Source organism: Trichechus manatus, unplaced genomic scaffold, assembly GCF_000243295.1.
Source record: "Trichechus manatus latirostris isolate Lorelei unplaced genomic scaffold, TriManLat1.0 scaffold00051, whole genome shotgun sequence".
In the NCBI taxonomy this organism is placed as follows: Eukaryota; Metazoa; Chordata; class Mammalia; order Sirenia; family Trichechidae; genus Trichechus; species Trichechus manatus.
The window spans coordinates 9,679,167-9,686,747 of NW_004443987.1; the positions used below are offsets into that span (position 1 = coordinate 9,679,167).

At 36.4% G+C, this 7,581-nt stretch overlaps 1 pseudogene; it reads right to left on the minus strand.

The window, feature by feature from the left end:
- Positions 1 to 564: 564 nt before the first annotated feature.
- Positions 565 to 1,069, minus strand: LOC101345454 (solute carrier family 25 member 51-like; annotated as a pseudogene).
- Between the last annotated feature and the right edge of the window lie 6,512 nt (positions 1,070 to 7,581).

Genomic DNA, 7,581 nt, shown 5'->3' on the forward strand with positions numbered 1-7,581 from the left:
CATTTTTGAGCTGTAGCTGTTTTGGTCTTTCCCAGACTCCAAATTCTATTGCCTCAACTAAGGGAGCCTATTATAATCTATCCGGACTCTGTGCTACTGGCTGAAATATCTTTCCCTGCTGTAAGATGGATAAATCATAGGGCTCACCTTGTTTTCTTCCCTTTTTTTAGGATTCACAGTCCACCTTTTCCGGATGTCCAGTGTCTGGAAAGCTGTCATTTCATAAATTTTGTCCTGCTTTTTTATTTTTTCAGGTAGAAGAATAAATTTAATCCATCTTGGTTCAAAGCAATACTGTCAGATGTATATTTTAAACCTTGGGTAAAGACTAAAATCACTCATAAAAATGAGACTGCATATAAGTGTTTTGAATATTAATTGGAAAAAACATGTTCTCAATATGATATCCAGTAGTCTTCCATAAGAAAAAGAAAATCATTGAGAAAATGAGATTGTAAGTTGTTATAGTTGACAAATGTTCCTTGATGAAACTTTAAAGATCAAAAGGAAATAATACTACTGATTCCACTTTTGAAAAAATAATTGGAGCAGTATTCTATAATTTTATTCAATTCCATGGCATTGTGGTATTTTGAAAGGCTGGTAAGTGTTTGTAAATTTCTTATAATGCTTGTGGTCTGGAAATAACATTTGAACTCTTTCCAGTGAAGTGAAAATTGCTTCTGTTGTTCCTGCCACTATGGGCATGATGTTTTAAGTTGCAAACTACATGGTGCTGATATATTTAATGAGAAGGTATGATCAATCTTCAGATAGATGAGACATACGTGCCAGTGTTGTTGTCTTCTGAACTAACGAGGCAAGATTCCTTGATGTAAGTTTCAGAATCCATCTCTCCTCAAAAAAATTATTGCGCCCCACACATTTTATTGTATATAGCCAAGAGAGGATCTTCTGAATGTGATATGTGATTGCTATGTTGTTGAAAGCTGCACAGCAGCCACATAAGTGATGCTTTATTTCATTGATATAGAATGTATAATACGTGGTGACATTTTGTTTTGTTGTTGTCAATACTGGTGACTTCTTCATGAGCTTTTGAATCCATCGTGTTGCTTAAAAACTTTTGTTTTCACTTAATCCTGTAAAACAATCTGTACTTGGTGCTTTCTGGCATGTTAGGGTTTTTGCTATTGTTATTATTTTGTGTTTGGTGTGTGTGGGTGTTTCTAATAACTTTCCAATTACTTCAATTGTTATTGGTCTATTTAGGTTCTCTCTTCTGGAGCCAATTTTGGTAACCAAATTTCTCAGGGAAGAAAATCCTGTCAGCTCAGGGACATGGCTCATACCCAGTAATCAACTGCCTGTATGTCAGTGAGCATGCCCAACACCATGCAGGTACAAATCTCCTCCATTTTGATTTAAATTTCAAATATTGTGTATTTTCTTTTATACTTTCAATTGTCTTCATTTTTATATCTTCTATATATTTTAAAAGGAGACTTGGTGGGGCAATAGTTAAGAGCTTGGCTGATAATTGAAAGGTTGGATGTTTGAATCCACCGGTGACTCTGCAGGAGAAAGATCTGCCAATACGCTCCCTTAAAAATTACAGCCTAGGAAACCCCATGAGGCAGTTCTACTCTGTCAGAAAGGGCCACTATGAGTCAGAATTGCGTCGACAGCACACAACAGCAGATATTTTAAAAAATATTTTCTATTACTGGAAATATTTTCAAGCTTACTTTTTTGTTTCTTTAAATGTTTTAAGCATATTTAGTTTAAATTTTATGTCTGATGATTCTAACATATGATACCTTTAAGAGTGTGTATCTACCTTATATTGTTTTGCTGCTTCTCTTTCATAGTACATTGTTTCCTTATGTGATTATTTTTGAAGGTAAGTTTCACATTTTCCTTGGAAAATTATTTATAGAGAATCACTGAGGCCTGGGATGAAGCTATGTTCCTCCATAGAATGTTAGTCTCATGAAAATACTACAAATCTTGGTCCATTTGAAAGTAATTGTATTTTTTGAAAAATGTCTTCATCCAACCAGGTGATGTGTTGCAAAACCATGTGAGTGCCAAGCTCTTGGATATACTTTCTCAGAGGTTATTCTCTCACCCTGCTTTGCTAAAAACACAAGACAACATTGTTTGCTATCCTCTAGGGGTATTGGGTTTAATTCAGGTTCGTCTTTACATTGAGAATATAGCCCTTTGAAGTCCCAGCTTTATGGGGAAAGATCTCCTGTTAGACTTCCATACTTGGGTGACACATGAGCCTTGTCTTCCATTGTTACTGACCCATAAGAACATAAAATCCAAAGCTCAAAGTCTCTATTTTGAGCAACTCAGGGCAAAAGTGGCTTCAGGATTTTGCTTACAACTTTTGTCTCCAGCCTTCTCCTAAATCGTGGCCTCATGATTTTCCATTGTATTGACAGATATTTCACATATTTGAGAAGATGGTTTAAATTGTCTTTATCTGGCATTTTAAATTATTTTCAGTGGCAGAGGAGGTCCAGTGATCTAATTAGGTGTATTATCAGAAACAGAAGCTCTATGACATTGGCTTTCTTAACTTTATTGTTCATGGTTATCTTTTATTGTTTTCTATTTATGAACACATGCACACACATCTATTTTATTGCTATAAACTGGATTTCAAAAAGATATGCTTATAAAGATCTATCCAGTCATTTCTCCTACTCTGTTGCTTTTTTAAATCAGTAAGGTAGGTAACTTTAAGGAAATACTGCAATCACATAAGCAAATCTTTAAGAGGCAGATTGGGGATGTAATTTCAATAATTGTCTCTGCTGATTATATCTTTGAAACTACAGAAAATAAATTGTGGTCTTAGAATTTAGATTTAAGTACTGAAAACCAACAAAATTTTAGTAATGACAGCAGTTTAGTCAGTTAACCAGATCAACTAAAATTGTGAAGGTACAAGTATTTTTTTTTTCCATTATGGGGTAAAGAATTCATCTCCTAACTATTGCCCTAGACAAAGTCTTAATTTACCCTCATTATTAACTCATCTTCCAGAAAGCATAACCATAACCTATATCCAAGTCTTAAAATAAGAATAATTTTTATCTAAGTGAGCTCAATAAAATAAATTTTGGTCGCATTTCTGTAAAACACTGGTCAACATATATTATCCATTATGGGCAAATACTTAATATTCAGAAAATTATGTCTTGTACACATACTACTAAAATGTAGTCATTTATCATTCTCTTTAGGGCTATGTCTAAATATGGTGTTAAAAATGTGGCGACTAAATCCATTGGATTATTTCTTAATTCTACTCACTTTACCCACATAACCAGTGTGACTAAGTCTCAGGAAATCTTCATATCTATTCTGGATTTCAGCAAGAGCTTCCAAATAGTCTTCTGGACTGCAGTATTGCCCCACTCCAATTTATTCTCTGAACTATAGATATTGTTAATTTATCCTGAAGTGCAAATCAGACTTGTTTATACATTGGTGTTGTTGCCCAAATGAAAAAAATAATGCCATGTTTTCCAAGTGGTGATAAATGTTCTTTCTCTTTACTTTTTTCCCACTTCTTTCCTCTTAGTTTCATGCTTAATAAAAATAAATTTGATTCTTGAGGGTTATAAAAATGAATTTGACTGAATTTCTTGGACAACTAATCATTTGCAGGCTTAGAGAGGATAGGATGCTTATTTGCAAAATGAACACCTGCAAAGTTGAATAATTTCAAAATTTTTAATTTTTTCCCGTACACAAATTTATACATACATTGTTATGTGACTCCAATTGCACTCCCCATTCTGTGAAAGCACATCCTTCCTTTCCACCCCTGATTTCCCATTTCCATTCAACCAGCTCCTACCCTATCTGCCTTCCCATCTCACCTCCAGATAGAAGCTGCTTGTTTAGTCTCTTGTATCTACTTGAGCTAAGAGGCACACTCCTCACGAGTATCACTATATGTCCCACAGTCCAGTTCAATCCCTGTCTGAAGAGTTGGCCTCAGAAATTGTTTTAGTTCTGGGCTGATAGAGAATCCAGGGGCCATGCTTTCCGGGATTCCTCCAGTCTCAGTCAGACCATAAAGTCTGGACTTTTACTAGAATTTTATCCACATGAAAGAATAATATACATCAGCAAAAATGAATTAGCTACAGCTACAGGCATTAATAGGGTCCTGGTGGCTCAGTGATTAAGAGCTTGACTGCTAACCAAATGGTCAGCAGTTCGAATCCACCAGTCTCTCCTTGGAAACCCCATGGGGGCAGTTCTACTCTGTCCTATAGGGTAGCTATGAGTCGGAACTGACTCAGTGGCAACGGGTTTGGTTTGATACGTTTTATAGACATTAATATGGGTGATACCCACAAACATATTGAGTGAAAAAAGGAGTTAAAAATACACAATATATTGTTTGATTTATGAAAATTTAAAAAAATATACAATATTGAAGAATACATTATTCTGGGATATGAAACAATAGAGTAAAACTACAAAAAACAGCAAAATTCAGGATGGTATTTACTTCTGAGCTTGGGGATATACACATGATGCTTCTAAGATACTGATTATGCTCCATTTCTTTTTTTTATATTTTTTTATTGTGATTTAAGTGAAAGTTTACAATTCAAGTTAGTTTTTATGTGACCCTAGTTGCTCTCCCTATACTGTGGCAGCACACACATCCTTTCCACCCTGGATTTCCTGTGTCCATTCATCGAGCTCTTGTCCCTTTCTTCCTTCTCATCTTGCCTCCAGACAGGAGCTAACCTTTCAGTCTCATGCATCTACTTGAACCAAGAAGCACACTCTTCACAGGAGTCATTTTATGTCTTATAATCTAGTCTAATCTCTGCCTGAAGAGCTGACTTTGGGAATGGTTTTAGTTTTTGGCTAACAAAGAGTCCAGGGGCCATGTCTTCCGGGGTCCCTCCAGTTACAGTCAAACCATTAACTCTGATGTTTTTACTAGAATTTGAGTGCTGCACCCCACTTTTCTCCTGCTCCATCAGGGACTCTCTGTTTGTTCCCCCTCAGGGCAGTTATTGGTGGTAGCTGGGCACCATCTAGTTCTTCTGGTCTCAGGCTGATGGAGACTCTGGTTTATGTAGCCCTTTCTGTCTTTTGGGCTAATATTTTCCTTGTGTCTTTGGTATTCTTCATTTTTCTTTGCTCCAGGCGGGTTGGGACAAATTGATGTATATTAGATGGCTGCTGGCTAGCTTTTAAGAACCCAGACCCAATCACCAAAGTAGGATGCAGAACATTTCCTTAAAAAACTTTGTTATGCCAATTGACCTAGATGTCCCCTTAAACCATGGTCCACAGACCCCTACCCCTGCTACTCTGTCCCTCAAAGTGTTTAGTTGTATTCAGGAAACTTCTTAGCTTTTGGTTTAGTCCAGTTGTGCTGACTTCCCCTGTATTGTGTGTTGTCCTTCCCTTCATCACAGATAAATCTTGTCTACTATCTAGTTAGGGAATACCCCTCTCTCTCCCACCCCACCCTCATAACAATCAAAGAATGTTTTCCTGTGTTTAAACCTTTTCTTAAGTTCTTATAGTAGTGGTCTTATACAATATTTGTCCTTTTGTGAGTGACTGAATTCACTCAGCAAAATGCCTTCCAGATTCCTCCATGTTATAAGATGTTTCACGGATCCATCACTGTTGTTTATGGTTGCATACTATTACATTGTGTGAATATACCATAATTGGTTTATCCATTTGTCCATTGACGGGCAGCTAGGTTGTTTCCATCTTTTTGCTAACATGAACAGAGCTGCAAGGAACATAGGTGTGCATATATCTATTCATGTGATGGCTCATATTTCTCTAGGATATATTATAAGGAGTGGGAACGCTGGATTGTATGGTACTACTATTTATAGCTATTTAAGGAAGTAGCAAATCGATTTCCCAAGTGGTTTTACCATTTTACATTCCCACCAACAGTGTATAAGTGTTCCAGTCTCTCCACAACCTCTCCAAAAAATTTATTATTTTGTGTTTTTTGGATTAGTGGCAGCCTTGTTGGGGTGAGAAGACATCTCATTGTAGTTTTGATTTGTATTTATCTAGTGGCTAATGATTGCAAGCATTTCCACATGTGTCTGTTAGCCACCTGAATGCCTTCTTGGGTGAAGTGCCTTTTCATATGCTTTGCCCATTTTTTAACTGGGTTGTCTTTTTGTTGTTGAGGTTTTGCAGTACCTTGTAGATTTTAGAGATTAGACTCTGATAGGATTTGTTGAAGCCAAATTTTTTTTCTCAGTCTGTAGATTGTCTTTTTACTCTTTTGGTGAAGTCTTTTGATGAATGTAAGTGTTTGATTTTTATGAGCTCCCAGTTATCTAGTTTTTCTTCTGGTGTTTGTACATTGTAAATTATGGTTTGTATTCTGTTTATGCCATATATTATGGATCCTATCATTGTCTCTATTTTTTTCTTGCACGATTTTTATAATTTCAGATTTTATGTTTAGGTCTTTGATCCATTTTGAGTTAGTTTTTGTTCATGGTGTGAGGTATGGGTCTTGTTTCAGTTTTTTGCAGATGTATATCCAGTTATGCCAGCACCAATTGTTAAAAAGACTGTCTTTTCCCCAGTTAATGGATGTTGGGCCTTTGTCAAATATCAGCTGCTCATAGGTGGATGAATTTATGTCTGGATTCTCAATTCTGTACCATTGGTCTATGTATCTGTTGTTGTCCAGTAGCAGGCTGCTCTGACTACCGCGGTGGTATAAGAGGTTCTAAAATCAGGTAGAGTGAGGCTTCCCACTTATTTCTTTCTTCAGCAATGCTTTACTTATCCGGGGCCTCTTCCCTTTCCATATGAAGTTGGTGATTTGTTTCTCCAACTCATTAAAAAATGTAATTGGAATTTGGATCGAGATTGCATTGTATCTGTAGACGCTTTGGGTAGAATTGACATTGCCACAATGTTGAGTCTTCCTATCTATGAACAAGGTATGCTTTTCAACTTATGCAGGTCTCTTTTGGTTCTTGCAGTAGTGTCCTGTAGTTTTCATTGTATAGGTCTTTTACATCTCTGGTTAGATTTATGCCTAAGTACTTTATCTTCTTGGGTGCTATTGTCAATGGTATCGATTTCGTGATTTCCTCTTCCAAGTTCTCTTTGTTTGTGTAGAGGAATCCAACTAATTTTTGTATGTTTATCTCATATCCTGATACTTTGCTGAAGTCTTCTATTAGTTCCAGTAGTTTTCTTGTGGATTCTTTGGGGTTTTCTGCATATAACATCATATCTTCTGCAAATAGAGATACTTTTACGTTTTCCTTACAAATTTGGATACCCTTTATTTCTTTTTCTAGCTTAATTGCTCTGGCTAGAACCTCCAGCACAATGTTGAATAAGAATGGCGATAAAAGGCATCTTCATCTGGTTCCCATTCTCAAGGGGGAATTCTTTCAGACTCCGTCCATTTAGGATGACGTTGGCTGTTGGCTTTGTATAAATGCCCTTTGTTATGCTGAAGAATTTCCCTTCTCTTCCTATTTTGCTAAGAGTTTTCATCATGAATGGGTGTTGGTCTTTGTCAAATGCCTTTTCTGCATCAATTGATAAGATCATGTGGTT